General features: G+C 42.7%; 1 pseudogene; it reads left to right on the top strand.

Moving 5' to 3' along the window:
- Positions 1–733: 733 nt before the first annotated feature.
- Positions 734–6,692, top strand: LOC100770925 (annotated as a pseudogene).
- The last annotated feature ends 18,507 nt before the right edge of the window (positions 6,693–25,199 follow it).

Raw genomic sequence — 25,199 nt, 5'->3', positions numbered from 1 at the left:
GTGGGCGATGCCATTCCTAGGCAGACAGACCTAGACTTTATAAGAAAGCTAACTTAATCCAAGCCAGCAAGGAAGCCAATAAGCAGCATTCCTTCATGGTTTCTGCACTAGTTTCTTGCATTCAATTTCCGCCCCTTCAACGATGGACTAGGACCTAGACATCTAAACCAAACTAATTCTTTCCTTCACAACTTGGTTTTGGCCAGAATGCTTTTACCATAGCAATAGAATGGAACCAGGAATCCAGAAAAAGAGAAGCAACTCCAGAAAGTTTTCTTCTGCCCTCCACATGTGCACCCCTGTGTACACACACCTACATGTGATACATACACACACACACACACACACACACACACACACACACACACACACCAATAGTGATGAATAACATTTAAAATAATAATAATTTCATGAGGCAAATGTTCTCTTCCTCTTGGAGGCAAGAAGACTTGAGTGAGTGACACAGTTCATCTAAGTTGCCTTGCAGTCCCTTTTCACAGTAGGCATATCAACATTTTTTACTCATTGTTTCCTGTATTCCAGGCAGGCCTTGAACTTGTGAAGTAGTTGAGAGTTTTAGGCCTTCCGATCCTCCTGCCTCTCTCTACCTTCTGCTGGGATTACAAGCGTGTGCCATTGTATCCAGTTTCCAGGGATTAAGGATTAAACCCAGGCCTTTGTACACATCAGGCAAGTGCCCTGCCGACTGATTTACATTTCCAACACTAGACTCATGAACTTTGTCACCCTTTTGCATGCTGTGACTCAAATCAGTAAGAGCGAACTGGTCAAAGAAGGTAAGGGAACTGCATTCCAGTTTGCATGCTCCAAGCTGTGAGCACAGGCTCACCCTTCTCTTCCCCAATCTGCTGCTTTTGCACTATGTTTTGAAAACGAAACTAACTAACCAGAATGAATGCACTGTGCTTGGAAAGTATAGCTAGCCAGGATTTTTGAAAGCGTGCCACTTGGCGTTAATCAGCTGTATGTAATGTTCTAATGTTTCCCTTTCCCTGGGTGTTGGCATAAGGAGGCGAAGTTAATCTCATTTGCAGCTTTGGGAGGAAAACACTTTCTGGTCATCACACTCATGGGATATTTTCCTGGTTAAACTGCACATTGAGCAGCATATTTCATTCTTTATTTTGTTTTGTTTTTGAGACAAGATTTCACCATGTAGTCTAGGCTGCCCTGGGATCAGGGAGATCAAGCGGTCGCAGCCTGAGATTAAACGTGTCTGCCCCTACATCCTGTCAGTAATAATTGTGAGTCACACTGAGTTCCACCCTCGTCTCCCAGCCCTAAAGAGTGTATGGCCATATGGTCTACTATATATGCAAACGTATGCCTATTTCCTTTATGAATGCCGGAAGCACACGGACACTTCCTGAGCAGAGTTGACTAGTCTGAGCTGAAAGGGAAATAGGTGAGATCAATGATTCTTTCCCATCAGCCAATGTTCGCAAGGTCCTTCCGCCCAGCTTTCTGTCATCACCTGTTATTTGTATACCAATCTTGAGTCCTTGGTGACTATTTACACCTAACACCTGTGAAGCTTTCACAGCTTCCCAGGGCTTCAATAATGTGCCAGCAGGTGCTATGTTTTTAGGTGGGAAACAGGTGCCTTTGGAGTAATCATCAGTCTTTGCTGGCGGTAACGACGACGGTGTTTTGAATCTTGTCTACCAGGTACCTAACATGAAACAAGGACATGAGTAGGTTTTAGTCTGTAGTGTGTGCTATGGGTTGGGGACTTATTGCCCTTATTATGCCTCCTTTTTCAATTGTTATTTAGAATTCTCCTGAATCCTGGGGTTTCCTTTGATAGTCATGTCATCACCACCACCACCAGCAGCAGCAGCACAGGTAACAGGCTGGCAGTCTGATTCTCAGCCTCCTTCTCCCCAGCTCCAAGAAGAGACTCAGCATCCCAGCTGACCAAGGTAGTGGATGCCTATAATCCCATCACTGGTGAAGCAGAGGCAGGAGGATCATTACGAATTTGAGGCCAGCCTGGTCTACAAAGAAAGGTCCAGGCTGGCTAGGGTTGGGACTATCTTGAAATAAATGAAGGAATCAATCAGGTGGGTTTGGTGTAGTACTCATCTCAGAAACTGAAGCTTACTATTGCTGTTGGTGGTCATGTTGGTTTGGATGTGTGTCTGTGTTGTTATGGCCTGTACCCAGAGCCATGCACATGCTAGGCAACTACTAGACCACTGACGTGTCTCCAGATCTTGGTGTTTGAGACAGTAAATCTTTATATGGGAGTTAGGGATTCAAACTCAGGTCCTCACATTTATTATGCATGTATTGGGTGGGGTTGGGGCACTCATGCCATGGTATCCAAGTGGGGGTCAGAAGACAACTTTCAGAAATCAGATCTCCCTTTCTACCATGTGAGTTCTGAGGACTGAACTCAGGTCATCAGGTCATCAGACTTGGTCACAAGGACCTTTACCTGCTAGGACATCTAGCTGGCCCTGAAGGGAGATCTCTTGACAAAGCAAAATTTTTTATCATGGGCATCACAGGTTAGGAAAATCACCAGCAGCCAGCATTCCTGCAGAGGCAAGCTTGAGTCACTGAGGCAAGCTTGAGTCACTGAGGGCCTGGACTTTCTGCCACAGGCTTGTCACCCTTCTCCTGGCTCTGGCCTTTTCCCCCAGTCACTGGTGCAGAGTGTATCTAATACAGTGTCTTTGCAGCAGCATCCTTTGTTGGAGTTAGTTTTCTGGTCATGGGTCAGATCATGAAGTTAAGTTGTTTCTTCCTCCACACCCATCGAATTCTTGTTGGAATCACTGGGGCATATTCTGACTTCCACAGGCACCTGTGGGTATCACTGATCCCTGAGAACTGGGAGGGTTATCTTCCTTGTTCTAGTCAGTCATTAACTCAGCAGGTGACTTTTCTACAGTGTGTGTGTGTGTGTGTGTGTGTGTGTGTGTGTGTGTGTGTGAGTGTGCTCGCGTGTGCGCATGTGCGTGCATGCGTGCATGCGTACATGCGTGTGTAATACCCCTTCTCCAAAGCAGTCCCTGGCTCAGTAACAAAGGGTTGTCATTCTAATTGACACATTAAGAAAGACAAAAGTTGTTGTCTCCAATTCCCACCCATTCAAATATTCCTTTGCTAGAAAAGGGAAATCCATAGATGTGTGCCTGTAACATGAATAATAAAAACCCAGGGGCAGATATTGGGTTCAAGCTACAAGCTGAAGATCAGAAAGGCAAAGTAGCCAAGCCCTAGAGATTTCTCACCTCTACCAATGTTCAGACCAAAGGGGCGATTGTGTCCTCTGATTGCATCTCCAAACTGCACTGCTCTCCTCAGACTACAATCCTAAAACTGGAGACTAATCCTAAAACTGACTTTGCTTCTTTTTATATCTCTCAAATCCTGGGATTAAAGGCATGTGATCCCAAGTACTGAGATCATCTTTGTGTAGGCTGTTTCCTTTTAGGACTGGATCAATTTCGTGTAGATCAGTGTGGTCTTGAACTAATAGAGATCCATCTGATTGTCTCTAGAGAACTGTGATTAAGGGTATGTGCCACCACCATCTGGCTCTGTGGCTTGTGGCTAGCTTTGCTTTCTGTACCCTTAGGCAAGCTTTAATAAATCACAAATAATGTATCACCACAAGTGCCCAGGCACAGTGCTCTGGGGTAAACTTTACCCTTGGGTAGGGTGAACTTTTCTACTTGGTTCTTTTAGCCTATGGGAGTCCATACAGTGACACATGCTTATAAGGAACTGCAATGGAAGTGACATTTCCAGCACACTGTAGATGAAAAAGCCCCAGACTGCCATTTCCACTCACTTCAGATGAAAGACATCAGAATGTGTGTTGATTCATGGTCAAGGCTGCCCAGCTGTCTAACAAAGGTTTACAGGTGTCTGTGGTTTCTGTGCCCAATGCTACTATTTTCCTGACCTCGCTTTAAATTTGGGTCCCTTAGGAGGCCCCTGCACTCCTAGGAGCCTCCGGAGGTGGACTGGCTTTTTGCCCTGGCGTATGTGGGGGACTTCGAGAGCCCATCCCACTTGAAGGGATGCACTCTGTCTCTGAACACATGGGGAGGGTCCCAGGCCCAGCACAGGAAGATTTGGTGGACTTGGTGGAGCCCCGGTTGGGGGCCCTACCCTGCCTGGGGAGTGGTGGGTGGATGGGGTGGGGGGTAGGTTGGAGGTGGGGGAGAAGGAATGGGGGTAAGGGGAGGGAGAGGGAGAGGGAGAGGGGAATTATATGTGAAACAAGCCTGTTCCCTAACTTGAATTAATAATAAAAATAAAATAAAAAAAAACAAACAAAAACAAAACAATGCTAAACATTAGAAGTTTCATCCAAAAATGAACTTATTAATTTATTTTTAAATGTAAACAAGTTATGATTCCTCTTATTCTTTTTTACTTAACACACACAAATATATATATTACTTAACATATGTATATTTTTACTCATCAGTTATAATGTGATGATTTGGTAAGTATACACATTGTATAATGATAATTAAAATAAGTTAACATAAAAAAAAATTTGGGTCCCTTAACTGATTTTTCTATTTCTATTTAAGGGACTGTCTTCAGAATGGGTTGACCCATGCCTGTAATCCCAACATTTGATGAGGTGGGGAAAGGAGAATCAGGAGTTCAAAATCATCCACAGCAATATAGAGTTTGATACCAGCCTGGGCAATATGAGACCCCGTCTCCAAAAAAAAAAATAATTTCTGTCCTGGTTGGTTTTTGTCAGCAAGACACAACATAGACATATTCTATGGGAAGAGGGAACTTCAGTTAAGAAAATGCCTCCCTGCCTTATAGACCCATAGACAAGTCTGTAAGGCATTTTCTTGATTAATGATTGGTGTGGGAGAGCCCAACTTACTGGGGACAATGCCAGCTCTGGGCTGGTGCTCTTACATTGTATTGAAATCAGGCTGAGCAAGCCATGGGAGCAAGGTAGTAATCAGAGTATCTCCATGGCCTCTGCTTCAATTCCTGCCTCCGGGTTCTGCTCTGACTTCCATTCATGAAGGATGTAAGCTGTAAGGTGAAATAAACTCTCTGTTTCCCAAGCCGCTTTTGGTCATTTGTGTTTATCACAGCAATAGAAACCTAACTGAGACAATCTCCAAATAGCAACCTTGTTTTTGAATAAATCAACTCATTATTTTCCCTAGTCAAAATAGTACCTCCTCTGAATTTTCCCATTTTATTCCTATTTCTCAGGCTCTTTGGTTCAGCATTGCACATAACTTACTACTCAATGTTTTTTTTCATAGTTTAATAAAATTGATTATATAAGACTGCCCTATAGGTCCATCCATTCCAATGTTGGTTTCATTCTTTCAACCTTGCAATTTTCAGCCCTGAAATTGTGGTTCTTGCCTTAGCTAAAAGAGGGATAATTGGTAGTGTAGGCTTGTTAGATAAGTCACCCTTTTGAGTGTATGTTAGTTACCCAGTCATGCTAAAATATGAGGAAAGAAGCAATAAACCAGAATAAAGTTCAAGAGGAAGAGAATAAATACCAGGCCAGTGAGATGTCTCCATGGGTAAGGGCTGCTGCTTGATACCTGATAGCCCTAGTTTGGTTGCCCAGACCCACAACGTAGAAGGAGAGAGCTGGTGCTCACGGATTTTCCTTTGACCACCACACAGACATTGTGGTTCAAAAACCGATAAACTTACACAATGTAAACAAATAAATGGAATGTTTTAAAAGAAAATAAAAAGTTGAGGGTGCCAGTGTACAGCTTTAATCCTAGCACTGGAGAGGCAGATGCAGGTGGTTCTTTAAGAGTTTGAGGCTAGCCTGGTCTATGTAGTGAGCTCCAGACAAGTCAGAGCCACATAGTGAAATCCTGTATGTAAAGCAAAACAAAACAACCCAGGCAGTCGTGGTGCATGCCTTTAGTACCAGCACTCGGGAGACAGATCTCTAGTTCCAGGGCAGGCAACAGTACGCAGAGAAACCCTGTCTCAAAATAAACAAAACAAAGAAAATCACAATAAAAACAAGTAAACAAAGGTGAAACACACAAGCATCATGTACAAACAATACTGAAAATACACAGGTCTGAGTTTGCAGGGACAGCAGCTGGTTGTTTCTTAGTGTGGTTGTCTGGAGAGCCCTCTTGCTGACAGATGGGGGGCCTAGAGGATTAGAAACTCATCAGTTTTTCTCTGCAAGGCTTCCTGGAACCATTAAGCAGGAGGGTGTCTGTGACATTGCACACAGATGTGGGAGGTATCAAAATAGACACCCAAAACATGTGAGAATTTCTTGGCTCTTTGTGCCAGTAATTACTACAATGGCTGTGTATTTCATAGGAACATCAAGAGCTTCATGATTCAAATGGGAGACCCACCAAGGTACTGGAAGGGGAGGCAGCAGTATCTGGGGAAAAAAGTTTGAGGATGAATATAGTGACTATCTGAAGCACAACGTTAGAGGTGTTGTATCTATGGCTAATAATACTAATACCAATGGATCTCAGTTCCTCATCACCTATGGCAAACAGCCACCTCGGGACATGAAACACACAGTATTTAGAAAGGAAATAGATGGTCTGGAGATATTGGATGAATTGGAGAAGTTACCAGTAAAAGAGAAGATGAGTACTCTTAATGATGTACACATCAAGGACATAACTATCCATGCCAATCCATTTGCTCAGTAGCTATAATAGACCTGGACAGATCCTTGGCAAACTCGTCACTGGAACACACCCATTGTGATTTGTCCAGTTCTGAGTATATCCTTCTGGTGTTTACAGTGATGATGTCCATCTGGGAGACCCATGGCATTCACCTCCCAAGTCCTGAGCATACTCGGTACCCCTGCTGTTGTTCAGTATGTTTAATTTAAATACAAAGCACTGCCTTATTTTTATTAAAAATAATAATACAAAAAGCTAAAAAAAGGTCAGATCTTTTTATTTTAGTTTATTTGATTTTGTTTTACCCTCTACTATTTAAAAATGTTCTTGTTTTGAATAATCAATCCATGGGTAAGGTTGCAGATTCCAGTAGTTATAGATGAAAGGCTACACAGTGAAAATAAAATATTTCTCTACCCACCCTCAGTTCTCTTTGGCTATGTCCACTGTGCTAGTATCTTAGATTTTCCTCCACGAAGATGCCGTATATAGCAGGAGTCCCAAGCACCTACTTCCTAGCAGGTATCTTGTTTACTGTGTTTAGCATCTGTCCCTACTGTCTTCTGCATTTCCAGAGGCACGCAAGCTAAAAATACAAACCCAAGACAATACTAGAATCCACATTCCTGGAATGTAGAGGAGGCAGATTTCCGAGTTCAAGGCCAGCCTCATCTACAGAGTGACAGAGTTCCAGGACAGTTAGAGCTACACAGAAAACACATTGCCACAACCCAAAACATCCAAATTCCTGATGCGATTTAGTTTTCTCTACTTGGATGCATTTGATTCACACTTGCTTTTGAAACTCAGCTAAAAGAGGACGGTCAGGACAGACGGCATTAGTTGTATTGGTGTGGGTGCCAACGGGGGTCACATGGTTCAACAGCGTTGCTTTGTTTTGCTTTGGAGACAGGGTCTCCCTGTGTTGTCCTCCTGATTCAGCTCAGAGACTACTCATCCCATCCCCCTGCCGGAGGTACCATTTTGAGAGGAGTGGAGGTGATGTGGCTGCTGCACACAGTTGCTTGCCTCACAAGTTCAAGATTCCAGAGATTTTAGCACAAGAGTCAACTCTCTGGTCACCTAGTCCTGCACTGCATTCTTTGGAAATAACTGTGGGAGGCTTAGCTGAGTTTAGTTAATTAGTCAGCCAACAGTTCCAAGGCCTCTGGAACAAATTCTCTGCCTAGCCCAGAATAGATTATGTTCCTTACAACAGAACCTTGATATTCTTGGTCTATAAAATGCATAAACATGTTTGGCATGGTAGGCAGAATAATGCCTCCCGATGTCTATATCCTAAATCTCTAGAAGCTGAGAATATGACACATTACATGGCCAATGGGATTTTTTTTTTTTCAAGAGACAGGGTTTCTCTGTGTAGCTTTGGAGGCTGTCCTGGCACTCGCTCTGGAGACCAGGCTGGCCTCGAACTCACAGAGATCCGCCTGCCTCTGCCTCCCGAGTGCTGGGATTAAAGGGGTGCGCCACCAACACCTGGCTGGCCAATGGGAATTTAAATGGAATTAATGCTGCTAATTTGAGCAACGTAGATTATTTCAGTGAGCCTGAAGTAATTGCAAGTGTCGTTAAAAGCAGCAGGAAGAGGCTAGTATGATGATGATAAGAGCCGACAATATCACTTAGGAAGCCAAGGTAGGTGAATAGTAAGATTACCCAGGGGCTTGGAAGATGGCTCAGTCCGTAAAGGGCTTGCTATACAAGCATGAGTTTGATCCCCATCACTCACATAAAAAGACAGTGTGGCCGGGAGTTGGTGGGGCACGCCTTTAATCCCAGCTCTTGGGAGGCAGCGGCAGGCAGATCTCTGGGAGTCCAAGGCTAGCCTGGTCTCCAGAGCGAATGCCCTGATAGGCTCCAAAGCTACACAGAGAAACCCTGTCTCGAAAAACCAAAAAAAAAAAAAAAAAAAAAAGACAAACATGATGTGTACTCACTCATATGTGGATTTTAGACATAGAGTAAGGGATTACCAGCGTACAATCCACACTGCCAGAGAAACTAATAAACAAGGAGGACCCTAAAAGAGACAAACATTGTCCCCTGGAGAAGGGGAAAGGGTCACGAGCCACTGAGCAAATTGAGAGCACGGAAAAAGGGAGGGAGCTACAAGAATGAGAAGGGAAGAAGAGGAAGGATGCAGAGGTCATGAGGGAGCAGAAAGGTTGAGTCAGGTGAAGAATAGAAGAAAGGATATGTGACAGGCAAGGTTTTAGCTGGGGGTGTGGTAGGGGAGGACGGAGGGAGAAGGGAACTGGGATTGTCATGTAAATCAATCTTGTTTCTAATTCAAATAAAAAATGTTAAAAAAAAAAAAAAAAGCCAGTGTGGTGTTACACACTTGTAATTTCAACAGAGAGGATATAGTTTACCAAGGGACCCTGTCTTAAAAACCAAGATTGATAACTCCCAAGGAGTGGCAGCTAATGCTGACACACTGCAAGCCCCCCACTCCGTATGTAGATGTGGGCAAAGGAAGGCAGAGTTTTAGTCAGAGGAGGGCTGAAGCTTGACAAGAGAGAGGCTAAGTCGCTGGTTCTTAGGCTATAATAAGGAGACAGAAGCCAAGGACTGTGCGCAGGCTCCCTGGGATAAAAAGAGAAGTGAACTGCATATAGAGTAAAGCTGAGTGTTGAGAAAGGGTCTGGGGAAAACATCCTGTCTCTTCCAAGTCAATGAAAGTTTTACTTCTCATTGATTCATATATTATGAATTTTATGAAAAAATTTTGGTGGTTCTAGGAATAATTGCATGGCTTAGAAAATTAAGGTGTGCATGGTGATATAGTCCTGTCATGCCAGCATTTTGGAGGCTGAGGCAGGAAGATATAAAATTCTGGAATACATAAACAAGAGGACCTATCTCAAAATGGAAAAGAAAGTGTTCTGGGAAGACAACGCCCATCCTTTGGTCTACAAGACAGGTCCTTGTCAATTATCACTGGGAAAACAAGGAAGCTCATAAAACTGGTAGCAATAATACATGAGCACCCTACCAGGCAAGGACATTCAAACCCGGGATACTAGTCATCCACGGACTACTGTTAAGATGTGCATGTATGAAACATTGCAGAAGATACATTACAATGACGACAGGAGCACTAGGACAGGCAAGAGCAATGAAAAACGGTGCTTTGCCCTATAATGTCAGACTAGAACATTAGACTTCTAAAATGTATTCCTTGTTTTTATCGTATTCATTATTAGCGTGTACAGTGTGTATGTGCAAGATGATGGGTGTATATGTGTGTAGGTGCATGTCCACCCCAGCACACTTGTGGAGGTCAGAGGACAATCTGTGAAGTCAGCTCTCTCCTTCCTTCCTGTAGGGTCTGAAATTCAAACTCAGATTGTCAGTCTTGGTGACTTTACCCACTGAGCCATGTCACCACCTGGTACTTGTTTCTTTTGTGTATGTGTGGGCTTGCGTTTGTGTGTGAGAGAGCAGGTGGGTGTGCACGTGCACATGAATATGCATGGACACATGTGGAAGCCCGAGGTTTCCTCCTCAGTCACTCCCCTACCTTGGTTTTGGGGATGGCGTCTCTCACTAAACCTGAAGCTCAATGACTCTTGCTAGCTGGCTGACAAGTGACAAGTCGAAGAGATCCTCCTGCCTCGATGCCCTCAGCACTAGGCTTACAGGTGTAGTTGCTGAAGCATCTTTTTAATATGGGTGTCAGGGATACAAAATAGGATCCACATTGATTGCACGGCAAGCACTTTGTCCACTGAGCCATTTTCCAGGCCCTTAAAATTTAAATAATAAAATTAGAATGACAATTTATTTTATTTTATTTATTTATTATGTATACAACATTCTGCTTCCATGTATATCTGCACACCAGAAGAGGGCACCAGATCTCATAACGGATGGTTGTGAGCCACCATGTGGTTGCTGGAATTGAACTCAGGACTTCTAGAAGAGCAGTCAGTGCTCTTAACCTCTGAGCCATCTCTCCAGCCCTTTTTTGGTTTTGGTTTTTCGAGACAGGGTTTCTCTGTGTAGCTTTGGAACCTATCCTGGCACTCGCTCTGGAGACCAGGCTAGCCTCGAACTCACAGAGATCCACCTGCCTCTGCCTCCCGAGTGCTGGGATTAAAGGTGTGCGCCACCAACGCCAGGTTGGAATGATAATTTTTTTTGTGTGAGATAAGGTTTCTCTGTGTGACAGTCCTGGCTGTCTTGGAACTAGCTAGGATAGACCAGGCAGGCCTTGAACTCACAGAGCTTTGCCTGCCTTTGCTTCCCAAGAGCTGGGATTAAAGACATGTACCACCACCACAACCCTGCTTGGAATGATAATCTTAACAACAAATTTGCCTTTATTCTAATGTGACAGGATTTTAATCTATGATACTGGCATCCAGCAAAGATCATTTTCTGCTCAAATGTAATTTTACCACTCCATCTGTGTATGGAGAGACCCTGGACACCTGTACCGCTGACCACGTACGTAGAGGGGTAGGATACAGAGAGAGGTTCAGGCCAGGTCTTGGAGGCATCTGGGTTCTTGGTGACTCAGAGTGCCCGTGTGAGTTGTTATCATTGTTATCATTTATAATATACCATCAATAACCATATCTTGTGTACGGTTGTGTGTGTTCCTTTTCACATCTAGCATTTAGCCAAAGTGTGCATTTGCTGTACTTACCATGCTCAGCTGGGCTTCTGCTTTCCTGAATATTTACATATGTCAAGACCTGGTGAGGCTGGCAACAGGAGGATAAACATCACATCAGCTCAGAGTTATACAAGACAGTTTACCTGGCTGAGAACTTGTTTTTCTGTTTTGACTCATTCTTTCTTGCAAGGGCAAGTCCCCTTTGTTATTCTGCACATTTAAAGCAGTTTACATTCTGATGGCCAGTTATCACCAAAAGGAGATGTCCAACACAATTGAGTATTACACATTATGAAACAGAAGAGGCTGGGTGTGGTGGCTCATGCCTGTAATCTTAGCACTCAGGAGTCTAATGGCAGGATTGCTGTGAATCCAAGGCCAGCCTGGGATACATAGTGAGAACTATCTCAAACACACACACACACACACACACACACACACACACACACACACACACACACACACATCTTCTCAGACATTATAAAAATATAATAAATCAACATAAGTACAATCTTAATCTATGTACTCTCAAATCAAATCTAGATACATCACAACTTTACCTAAAAAAATGAACTGTATCTAGTTCCAGGGGATCTGGCATCATCCTTTGGTCTCTGAGGCCCCTGCACTCATATGTGGTACCTGAACATAGACATGCTGAATGTACACATAATTTTAAAAACAGGGAAATGAAGAGATGGCCAAACGGTGAAGAGTGCTTACTGGTCTTTCAGAGTCCATGAATTAGGTTCCCATTACTCCTGTCGGGGCCTCAAACTCATAGATCTACCTGCCTCTGCCCCCTAAGTGCTGGGATTAAAGGTGTGCACCACCACTGCCCAACAAAAACCTTAAAAAAGAGAGAGAAAATCCATATATATATATTGTATATTATTATATATATTATATATTATATATATTGTATATTATACAATATAAGAAATATCTTAAAAATGAAAGATTTAAGAATAGATAAAAATTGCCTAGGGTTGTAGCTATAAGTATACCTATAAGTACATGTCTAGAATGTACAAGGCCCTGGGTACTATCACAGCATGACAAGTAAAAGCTAAGTGGTATAATTTTATCTCAAAGTCTTAGGAGCTAGGGAGATTGGTCAGCAGTTGAAGTTCTTGTTGTGTAAGTCTGAGTTCAGATCCCCAGAACCCATGTAAGTGCCAGCTGTCCATGGCAGCCCATAGAGAAGTCTAGTGATTTGAAAGTAGAGATGGGATCCCTGGAACAAACTAGGTAACCAGACCAAGAGTTTTTAGTGAGCTCTGGCTTTGAGTGAGAGACTCAGCCTCAGTGGATAAGATGTTGAGCTGTCAAGGATGACTCCAAATGTCAGCCTCTAAGTTCCATATGCATGTGTTTGTGTATGTAGTATGAATGTGTGTGTGTGTGTGTGTGTGTGTGTGTGTGTGTGTGTGTGTGTGTATGCATGTTCACTTATGTGTGGGCATACATACAAACAAAGCTTTCAAGCCTCTGTAAAAGTACTAATAACATAGCTACATGCAATTTAATATTTTTTCTTTTTTTGAGACAGGTTCTGCATGAAGGTATATTTTCTGTGATTAGTGTAATAAAAAGCTAAATGGCCAATAGTTAGGCAGGAGGTATAGAAGGAATTTCTGGGAAGAGTAAGGAGATAATAGAGGCTCTAGAGAAACTCCAGGAGACAGAGAAGAAGACATGGACAGTACATGACAGAACATAGGTTAATAGAAATAGGTTAATTTAAGTTATAAGAGCTAGTGGGACAAGCCTAAGTTAAGGCAGAGCTTTCATAATTAATAAGAAGTCTCCATGTCAGAGGAATACTCCCTGAGCCAAGATACACGGGGATGGGCCTAGGCCCTATCCCAAAGATATAATAGACTCTGATGACACCCTGTGGAAGGCCTCACCATCCAGGGGGAGCAGAAAGGATATGTGATAGGTAGGGTTTTAGTGGGGGGGTGGTAGGGGAGGAGGGGAGGGAGAGGGAACTGGGATTGTCATGTAAAACAATCTTGTTTCTAATTCAAATAATCTGAGAAGAAGAAGAAGAAGAAGAAGAAGAAGAAGAAGAAGAAGAAGAAGAAGAAGAAGAAGAAGAAGAAGAAGAAGAAGAAGAAGAAGTTCTCCACATCATTATTTGGGAGCTGACTGGTGGGGCAGAAAAAAAGACTTGTTACAAAGTTCTTCATGTAGCCCAGGCTAACCTCAAACGCTATAAAGCCAGGTTGGCTTTGTGCTCTGGATCCTTCTGCCTCTCTACCACCCAAGGGCTGAGATTAGAGCCCTGTGCTAATTATGCCAGGTTAAATTTTCTAAAGGGCATAAAAACACCATGGAATGTAAAAAACCAAACAAGTCCCAAACATTAAACATCGATCCATTAATGCTTGACTGAATATATCAGGTAGGGTCCAACCAGGAAAAGACAGCCTACTCCAAGTGTCTGCTACAGAGACAATCAAATATAAGACTTGCCATCACAAGAGTTGGGAAGCCAACAAGGAGGTCTAAGTACAATGCATAGCTTCTTCATCACACTGGACCTGGAGGAACAATGTTAGATGTCTATCCCAGCAGCCAAAGAACAGATCAGCCAGCTGAGCCCGAACACTACAGGCCTCTTCAATGAGTCAGAAGGAATGCATCATGGTTGATGAAAGTGGTCTCGGTGTAAAGAGAAGTGTTCTGGCTGACTTCAAGCCCTGGAACCCACATGGTGGATGGAGAACCAATTCCCCCAAATTGTCTTCTGACCTCCACATGAGTGCTGTGGATCTTTGTCTGTCTGTCTGTCTCTGTCTCTCTCTCGAACATAAGTAAATGTAAGAAAGAAGTGAGTTCTTTGGAATATCTAGAGCGTTGTCTTTTTTTACCTATTTCTGGGGTGAGTTTGAATGTTGTTCAAAAGCAAACTACTTTTAAGATTTTATTTTTCCTTATGTGTGTGTCTGTGTGAAGGTATATGCATGTGGTATATGTCTGGGGAGGCCAGAAGAGGACGTTGGATCTCTAGGAGCTGGAGTTATAAGCTTTTGTGAGTCTCTGGTGTGGGTGCTGCTAGTTAAGCTCTACTCCTCTGGAAGACAGGACGTGCTCTTTACCTCTGGGCACCTCTCTAGACCTCCACAGAGCAATTTTTGAGAGCATATGAGAAGAGTATGAAACTGAGCTCTAGGGCTGGGGGTGTAAACCTGAGTGGTCCAGTGTGCACATAGCATTATGAGGTTCTAGTCTTGGTCCAAGGCTCTCAAGAAAAAAAGAAGAAATTTTCCTTTCCCCGAATGAATGGATGGATGGATGGATGGATGGATGGATAGATGATTAGAAGTGATTTTTCTCACAGGCCTGTAGTTGACTGGTACTTCTCCCTCCCAAATTAAATTTGTTTAAACTGAAATTCCTCTTTTTCAAGGTTCTTTCCCTCAAAATAAAGCTGTCCCCTTATACTTTCAATTCCTGTCTCTTCCAAGCATCAGCAAGGAAATTCCTTTCCCTTTCATTTTGATTTCAGAAACATGCCAATGGTTACTTTCATTTGGGGAAGAGGTTGGTCTGGGACTTATGTTAGACATGGAAAGCCCTTGTCAGCAATTTCTCATGAGTCATGTCACTTCCTGGGTCCTTGGAAAAGTGCTGATACGTGGTAATTAGAAGCCTTTTTCATTCTGCCAATCTTTCATTTCTTTGCCTACTTAGGTTCGGAAACATCTGATGTGTCTCTGAATACTAACTTATTAATTGACATCTGGTTTTAGGTTCAACCACAGAAGCAGTGATTACTTCTTTAAACAGTAGGTCATGACTCTCGGATACATTTGGGGTATGAGGTTGTAATGTTGTAGGCTAGATTTCTTCATTCTTTGCTTTTTTTAAAAACAGGTTCCAGGTAAGGTTTGAATAGGGTATCCGTTCTATAGTAGAAACACACACACACACACACACACACACACACACACACACACACACACACACGAGTGTAAACACAAATATCTGTTAGTGTCCACAGACAACAGGCTTTGGAAGGCCAGCTTTCCTCTGTTAGGACTGGCTGTTCAAATCGGGAGCACTGTACACAGTCAGAACCATTCAGTATCACACACAAAGGGCATTTATTTCCCTACTCCTTTGTATCCAGTAGCTCTTAGGAAAGTTTATGACCTAATAATAATAAAATATATCTAGTCTTCCGTTTTAAAGATATTTATTTGCCAGGAGGTGGTGGCAGTACATGCCTTTAATTCCAGTGCTTGGGAGGCAGAGGCAGGCAGTTCTCCAAGTTTGAGGCTAGCCTGGTCTGCATAGAGTGTTCCAGGACAGCCAGGGCTACACACAAGACCCTGTCTTGAAAAAGAAAAACAAACAAAAGCTTATTTACTCATTTATTTACTGAGACAGGGTCTTATGATGCAACACTGGCTGGCCTGGAACTCTCTTTGTATTCTAGGCCAATTGCTGGCATTAAAGGCTTTTTAAAAATTCAAATTTATTTTGTTGTATGTGTATGAATGTTTTGCTGTGTGTATATTCATGCTCTATGTCTCTGCCTGGTAGCCACAGAAGTCAGAAGAGGATGTTGGATCCCCTGGAACTGGAGTTACAGATGGTTGTAAACCACCATATGGGTGCTGGGAACTGAGCCCGTGTCCTCTGCAAGAGCAGCAAGTGCTCTTTGTTTGTTTGTTTGTTTGGTTGGTTTTTTAAGATAGGGTTTCTCTGTGTAACCGTGGCTGTCCTGGAACTTGCTCCGTAGACCAGGCTGGCCTCAAATTCACAGAGAACTGCGTGCCTCTGCCTCCCAAGTGCTGGGACTAAAGGCGTGCATCACCACTACTCAGGGTGCAACAAGTGGTCTTAACCACTGAGCCATCCCTATATCTTTTTTTGAGATTCAAATATTTTCTGCCCCCTCCCTCCCTCCCTCCCTTCCTCCCTCCCTCCCTTTTTCTCTCCCTCCCTCTTTTGACTGGGGCACTAGCCTAGTCTGGCCTTGAACTTCTTATGTAACAGAGGATGATCTTGCATGTCTGAATCCTTCTACCTCCATCTCCCAAGCTCTGGGTTACCGGGTATGTTGGTACTGATCTTGGTTTACGCAGTGTTGGGGACCGAATCCACTGCCTTGCTCATGTTATCTACCAGTTGAGCTATAATTTCAGTCCTTAGAATGGTATTCCAAATAGAATACAAATATGTAAAATTAATTTTAAATTATTACTTAATTGTTTAACATGTAACATATACACCGAAAATGATAATTCCACACAAAGTAAGCATGAATCTTAAGTAATCACAGCTTGGACAACATCTCCATCAAGAATTTGCTATTAAGTCTCATTCATTCATTACAAGTGTTTGCAGTTGGGCATGGTGGTATGTGACTGCAATCCCAGTACTTGGGAGGTGGCTGAGGCAGGAGGATTGAGAATTTAAAGATGCCCTAAGTTGTCCCACAAAAACAAAGTTTGCTGTAACCACTGAAGCAATAACTCCTTGATCTGAAACCTTGAAGAGGTAAGGAAATAGTTTTTCATTTTTCCAAATGCTGCTGTATTTGGTTTAGTTGTTATTTTGTTTTCTGGTTATGCTAGACATTGGGACCTTGTTTGTATACATGAGGGAGGGAACTGCTCCCCACCTAACAACAAACACCCCTGTCAGTGTCTTAGCCTGCCACCACCGAGAGTCTTCCAGGTGCCATAGCTGATGAGAACATAGAAATGCATGGGGTGGTTCTAGACTTGAAGGGCTCCCCCCACATAACAGGAAATGAAAGCTATATGAAGATAGCCATTTTACATGAGAAAATGCACCAAATATCCCAGGAGAGATTTAAGCATAGTTTTTTTGTTTTGTTTTGTTTTCATGAGAATCGTATTCAAGAGAGTCTTGGAGAAGAAGGTAAGAAATACCAGAGTGGGGAATTGGGTTATAAGGAAGCTGGACTCCTTCTTTTTATTTATTCAATATTTGCTTATTTTGTTCCTTTGAGTCAGTGTCTCGATATTAGCTCAGACTGGCCTGGAGCTCACTATGTAGCCCAGGTTAGATTAAGCTTCCTAAATGCAGGGATTACAGGTGTGAGCTGCCATGCCTGGCGTTTAAGGTATCCAGTTCTGTCTATAACTCTATCTACCGTCCTCCTCTTTTAAAACTATTTTTACTTTTATTTAATTGTGTGTGTGTGTGTGTGTGTGTGTGTGTGTGTGTGTGTTTGTGTGTGTGTGGGCGCGTGCGTGCATATGCACGTGCACATGCTTTGTGGTATGCACTTAAAGTACAGATGCCTGGAGCTGAAGTTACAGATGGTTAGCTGCCCTGGTGTGGGTCCTCTGCAAGAGTAGCATGTGCTCTTAACTGAGTCATCTCTGCAGCCCCTAGTTTTGTTCTGTGAGACAAGGTGTCATTCAATAGGCCAGGCTGGCATAGAACTTATTATGTAGACCAGGTTGACCTTCCTCAAGGTTAGCATTGTGGTGTAAATCACCACTCCTTGCTATACTTTATTTGTTCAGAGCACAGGATTTTGTACATACTAGGCAAGTGCTCTTCCACTGAGCTACTATTTTCCTTCATTTTATTTTTGAGACATACTCTCACCTCTGGAGTACAGGGATTAAAGGCCTACTCTGCCATATCTAGCATAACAGCAAGAATGATGCCGCCTTCATATCTTTCTCTACCCATCTATACGAATACCTAGGCAGTCCCTGGCAGAGAGCAGGTCTTCAGCGAGTGATGCAAGCGATGCTATGAAATCTGTGCCAGACCATCTCCTGGTTGCTTCTCACAACAGTGCTTCCACCCACCCCCTCCCTCTTTCCTTCTCTTCCTTCAATGAAGAAAGAAATCCCAGTTCAAGAAGCAAATTGACTTAGAACAGGCTAGAGTATCAGGTAGAAGAATGGTCTCCTTTTGTTCAGGGTCTACATTTCCAGTTCGTGTGATCTCAGGCCATTTAAACAGCTTTTGAGTTCCCTCTGGGCCCAGGGCTTGCTCAGAGTGACGCAATGAAAGGAGTGTCTGAGGAGGTATAGAAAGTGTCTGATGGTGTCTGAGACTCCAAATGGCCAGAGGACGGCTGCCGTTAGCCATGTCGTTGTTGCTCCTACTGTCAAAGTAGAAAGAGCATTTCCTCCTTCAATGACTGATTTTGGGGCACACATTGATATTATAAGCTGTTATCTTGGTCGCGGGTATTCTGTGCAAATGTATTTATTTGGTAGTGAGGTAGGGTTAAAAAAAAAAAGCCACTTAAGTAGGGTTCACTAACCTGGGAAAACAGGACTGGCGATTTAAAGAGAGTATTGGAAAGCTAGTGAGAAAAGGCAAGGATGGAAGAAAGGAAAAAGGTGAAGATAAGGCCTAGGAAATACAGTTGCTGGGGGAAATGGTAAGTCCAAGTCAGAGACATACTTTTGAGGGAGGAAAGAGGGTGTGCTGGTTATTTCTGTCACCTGAACACATCTGTCACCTGGGAAGAGGAAACCTCAGCTGTGCAATTGTCTCCATCAGATTGGCCCGTGGGCATGTCTGTGAAGCTTTTTCTTTTTCTTCCTTCCTTCTTTGTTTCTTTCTATCTGTCCGACCCATCTCTCTTCTTTTCCTCTCCTTCCTTTTTTTTTTTTTTTTTTTTTTTTTTTTTTTGTGAGAGGGTCTCACCTGTGTAGTCCTGGCTGTCCTGGAACACCCTATGTAGATTAGGCAGGCCTTGTACCCACTCCTAGAGATCTGCCTGTATAGTGCTGGGATTAAAGGTTATGCCACCATGTCCAACTACTTTCTTGATTAATGACTGATACAGGAGGGCCCAGCCCACTGTGAATGGTGCCACCCCTAGGCTGTGTAATAAAGCAGGCTGAGCAAACCATGGAAAGTGAGATAGGAAATTACATTCTTTCACAGTCCTGCTTCTGTTCCTGCCTTCGGGTTCTAGCTTTGAGCTCCTGCCCTGGCTTCCTGTGATTATGAACTGGAACCTATAAATCAAATAAGGCCTTTCTTCCCCAAGTTGTTTTTGGTCAGTGTTTTGTCACAACAATAGAAAGTAAAGTAGAACAGAAGGCATAGTCCATTTCCAAGGAGAAGCAATTCTGTAAGAAAGTGGATAGAGAGGTGTTGCGGGCGATTTCGGATGACTCAGTTTCCCTGGTTATAAAGTCAAAGTATTAATAGAAACCTCAAGGATAAGGAAGTTGAAGTTGCCTTGAAGGTCTGAGTGTTCCCGGTGAAGTAGCTCTACCTTCTATAGATAACTAGGTGTAATTAAAGGCAGAGCAGGCCTGGGCTGACTGGAGGCTGGAGAGCCTAGCCCATGAGCCACATATAGAAGGTGGTGTGGCTGTGGGGGTGGTGAGATGTGGCCGGAAACCAGCAGAATGGAATGTGCATGTCAGGAATGAGCAGAGAGGAACGTCTTGGTTTATGAGCTTTTTTTGCTTTGACAGGCATTTAATTCTTGGCATTAAATTAATGTCATTCAGTGCTCAGTTAACCCCCCCCCAATACACATCCACAGAGATACAGACCGACACACACACAGATACACACACACACACACACACACACACACACACACACACACACACACACACACACACACACACTCCCAGCTCTATCCATATACATTAAATCCCCAGTATTACACATGGACACTCACTCAACCTCCAGTACCATATCCCTCATATTCAGTCTCCAGCACCACACACACCCACACACACACACACACACACACACACACACACACCCACACACACACCCACACACACGCAGTTGGGGGAGATACTGATTCAAAGTTCCAGTGTTCTATGAGAGATCAAATCTTCACTGTCCTCAGCACAGTTAGGGAAGTTAAATGGGGATCTAAAATAAAGTTTCCACTTCTTGTTTTAGAAACAGATGATGCTGTCTGGGCAGAAACACATCGATATAATAATGTAATGAGTGCCTTTTAGTACTTATTAGGCCAGATGGTGGCCAGGAAATAACGAGCATGTATGGGATCGTCTGCTCAGAGTCCATTGGGTTACTATTTTAAGAAGAAGCCCTATCATGTAATTGTCTCCCGAGTGTTGCGATTACACAAGTGGGCCACCATGTCTAGTTTGTGTTGGTGCTGGAATCAAGCCTAGGGCTTCATGTATGCCAGGCAAGCACTCCATTAACTGAACCCCATCTCCAGGACTCCTTTTTTGGCTTTTTAGACATGGGTTCATGTAGCCCAGGCTGGCCTCAAACTCATTCTGTAACTGAGGATGACCTGAGACTCCTGACCCTCCTTTATTCATTTCCCAAGTGCTAGGATTGAGGTTCTCTGCCTGGCTCTCCTGAGTAATGGAAACACAAATTAGTAACATTATTCTCTTTTAAAAAAACTTCCTTGTAGTAGGGTGATTTGTGTTATGTACAACTATTACCTGACTTATGGACAATACAACACAATAGTTGAGTAAACAACTCAACCAATTCATGGGCTAATGAAATGGAAAGACAATTCTCTAAAGATTAAAGTACAATGGCTAATCAATTTATGTAAAAAGTTTAATCTCACTAGTCCTGAGAGAATGCAAATTCAAATGACATTGAGATTCCATCGCAGCCCAGTCAGAATGGCAGTCATTAAGAAAACAAATAACAAGGCACCCAAGTCTGTAATCACAGGGTTCAGCGAACACAGGTGGGAGGATCAGAAGTTCAACATCATCTTTTAGCGACAGAGCCAGTAGGAAGCCAGCCTGGGAGGCATCAGAAACAAAACAAAACAACTGGCAGTCAGAAAGGGAAACCTCTCTGGGCCTGGTGGTGCTGTGAGCATACTCTTCTAGGAGGGAGACGGAGGCAGGCAGATCTCGATGAATCTCAGGTCTGCCTGGACTATATAGTCTGTTCCAGGCCAGCCAGGACTATACAGTGAAAAGCTTGTATAAAAGAAAGAAAAAAAAAAAAAAACCAAAACAAAAAGTGGGGGAAACCCTGTACAATGGTGATGGGAATGAATCAGTGTAGCTTCTATGAAAATCAGTATGGAGGTTCCTCAAAGTATTAAAAACGGATATAGACTTAGGACCAAATTGTACTACTCAGGCCACTTACCCACACAAGACTCCAAGCCGACCTGCCACAGAGACACTGGCCACATCGATGTTTATTTTAGCAATGAAGTTTTTTCAGCCACAAAAAAGGATGAAGCTAAATACTGTTTTCAGGAAAATAGATGCAACTGGATACAATATTAAGTAAAGTAAGTCAGTCTCAGAAAAACAAATACTGCATGTTTTCTCTCATTTGTGGTTCTTAGGTGATTTTTATATAGATATTTGAAATTATGCATGTATAAAGGTAGAAGTGAAACTGTGGAGAGGAACAAAAGGAATTAAGGAGAAAGGGGATAGGAGGAAGTGGAGGGGGGAAGGGCTTGGGGGGAAATAAGATAAAAATATACTCTATACTTGTATGAAAATGCCCTTATGTAATGTAGTACCATGTAGAACAAATGTACACAAATGAAAATAGAAAACAAAGCAACTAGTACTCAGAAGGCAGAAAGTTAACTTAATTTCTGTAAATTAAAGGCCAGTCTGGTCTACATAGCGAGTTCTAGACCAGCCATTGCTACACAGTGAGACCCTGTCTCAAAAAAACAACCAAATCAACCAAGCAACCATATTTAAAAACAAAACACAACAACAGCAAACCAAAACAAACAAAGAAGAGTGGAGGAGGAGGGGAGAGTTCACATCTTATTGGTCTGTGCTATGTTCATTCTCAATACAGCTTTTTTTTTTTTTTTTTTTTTTTTTTTTTTAGATAGGGAATCTCATTTAAACAACAGTGAATTAATTATACTTGCAGGCAAAATACTCATACACACAAAAATAAATAAATCTTCAAAAATAAAAAAAAAAAAAGTATTTCACAATCAACAGGGGCCACTTTAAGCATGCACGAAGAGCCAGGCATGGTAGCTATACAATTAGTCCTAGCACTGAAGAAGCAAAGACAGGAGGATCTCTGTGAGTTCCAGGCCAGGAGAGAACTTGTCATCAAAATGTTAACAATGAACAAAAAAGGATAGAATGGGAGCATAAACGTGGAGTTCCAACGCTTGGTAGGAGAGGCAGGAAAATCACAGATTGGAGACCAACCTGGGCTACAAAGTGAGAAGCTATCACCAAAGGAGAGCTTTAACATTTGGGAGACTAATACCTCTTGAAAGAGACTCCTGTGGAGAGCCTCCCAGGCTCCTGTGACCTGCCTATGACACTGGCATCCAATCAACTGCAAATAGCATCCTTAAAAAGATCCCTGCAGTATGAAGAATGGCCATTTGTTTGAATGGAGCCATCAAGATTTTGCTTTTATCTCTCTAGTTTATTATTATTAATAATGAATTAAAGACAGGTTTTCAGAGCTAGGGACGAACCCAGGGCTTGTGCACACTAAGCAAGCAACCTACCACTGAGCCTTCCACCAGCCCCAGAGTTTAAAACTTTTAAAAGAACTACAATAGTGAAAATGCTTAGAGTGGTCAAATGTCTCAGCATATCCCCCAAATTGCTAGTGGAGTGACAGAGTCCTGTCTCAGGCTGATGGATGGGCCACCAGTTTGAGCAGAGGGTGGGGGCAAGGGAGGAGGCTGGATGCTCTTTTTTTTTTTTTTTCCCTGAACTCACAGTATAGGCTTTGTGATTAAGATTATAATTTCCTACAATTGTTTTCTAAATAGGGATTTAAAAAAAAGATTGAGGTGGTAGGAATTTAACTGCAGCAGAAATTAGCCAAGCCAAACATGATGAAAACACTGCTCAGGAAACCTTGTATTTTGACATTAAGAACAAAGAAACAAAGAATTAGTTTTTGACAACTTTGAGTTCAACAAGTACTTAAAAACAAACACTGAATTTTCTTTCTTTAGTATACTGGTCCGTGTAAGACAGTTTTTACCAACAGCAAAACAATAGGTGATATGTCAGTGCAGTTATTTTCTGACTATGTCCTAAGAAAACCTTGGGAAAACATGATGGTAGATAGGCAAGAATTAGATTGGTTGGAAATTGTGTCAGTCACAGTCTTGAAATGTTTAAAATTAAAATTAAAATGTTCACTATATAGAAAAAAAAAGGATAAATGGTCAGAGTGATATGAATCCCTTGCCCTGGAATACAAAGAGCCAAGAATTGATGAACTAACATTTGCACACTTGGAAGCTTAGAAAGTACTTAAAAAATTAAGTAGGAACATGTGAGTCGTAAAGATAGAACTCATGTTGTCAGCCTTGGCAGGTGCCTTCTCCCAAAGAACCATCTTGCTGGTCTTAGGAAGTACTTTTAATATATAGATGGTTGTGAGCTACCATGTGGTTGCTGGGAATTGACCTCTGGAAGAGCAGCCAGTGCTATTAACCTCTAAGCCATCTCTCCAGCCCCCTACACACAATTTTTAAAACTTAGAAACATATTTCTGGGGGCTAAAGAGATGGCGCAGCTGTTAAAGGCACTTGCTGCTATTACAGAGGACCTGGGCTTGGTTCCTAGCACCCACACTGGGTAGCTCAAAATTGCCTGTAACTCCAGCTCCAGGCTGGCCTCCACAGGTACTGGCACACAGACATATAGGAATTCACACATACATGTAAAAATAATACATTTCTGGCTTTCATGGTTTTATCTTTGGAAGATACTGCTAATTTTAGGATTGTGATAGTTTTTCAGCTTTACCTCTTTGATGTCCTGCCCCTCTCTCCCTGAGCTTTGCCTTGTTCATAACTTATTTTCCTTTACACTCTTATACACCTGACTTGTGTCTGCTTTAGGCTGTTTACTTTGTGTTTATGTTCTGCCTTTGGCTTACAAAGCAGTCACTGAAGATAAGGGCTATGAATTTTTTATTCCTGTTGTTTGCTGCATAGGAGACAGTGAACATAATACTCAATAAATAGTCCTTGACTAAAACAAGGCAGTCTTCTGTGCTTTTCATGCTCTGTAGCTGACATCTTGTTTACTCGTGCAAATTAAATGTTTTCCTTGTTTCTTCTGTGACACAACTGATTGTAAATGTTTTATCCACCTTAACAATTCCTGTTTTAAAATCACCAAGGCAACCCTTTCAGAAGCAGTAAAAGATGCCCAAAGCTGGCTTACAGGAGCTAGTGACCATGGGTATGTAGCAAGTTTCTACTCTTGAGTCAGATACAGTTCTACACTGTAAAGATTTCTTTCAACCCTTTTAAGAGCTGAAGCGTCAGGTTCTTCCACCCAAGGACCTACAAAAAGTAAATGGCAGGGTTGAGTTTCAGAGACCCAACTCGGCCAGGTTCCAAAGGGCAAGGCAGTTTTAAGTGTCAAGTAGCTGTGAGAATTCAATGACATAATTTCTTGAAAAGGCACAATAGTTGGCAGTAGACAGATGCTGCTTCCCCATATTTGCTCAGGGGCTGAAGTTGATTTCTTCAAATGGGAGGGAGAAAAAAAACAAAGGATAGAAAATTACGTTGAATTAATAAAATTTGTCTATAGTTGTCTGATCACAATAATCCCAAACCGGACTTCATATTAGTTCTGGGCCTGGGGGGGGGGGAGCGCAACAAAAACAAACCGCCTGGCGATGTTTCAAACCATGATGCCAAATTTAGAATAATTTCTATTTCAAAAGAGGGGGTAGGAAGTCGTCTTTGGCCAAAAAGAGACTCAAGGAATGCAGTAATGTATTCCTATGAAACTTCATTTCGTGCCTCCCCCATCGCAGAGAAGAGCGAATGCCTTTGACCCGGAGGGAGGGAGGGAACTTTGCAGGGGGGACTGTGGGGGTCCCCCCATTTGCCGGGCCTGCCTTGAGCTTTGAAATCAAAGCGCTGGCTCCCCAAGGTTTCCCCTCGTGGATCT

This window comes from Cricetulus griseus (assembly GCF_003668045.3).
Source record: "Cricetulus griseus strain 17A/GY chromosome 1 unlocalized genomic scaffold, alternate assembly CriGri-PICRH-1.0 chr1_1, whole genome shotgun sequence".
NCBI lineage: Eukaryota > Metazoa > Chordata > Mammalia > Rodentia > Cricetidae > Cricetulus > Cricetulus griseus.
The sequence above is the reverse complement of the archived record's forward strand: the minus strand, read 5'-3'. Positions and strand labels throughout refer to the sequence as shown.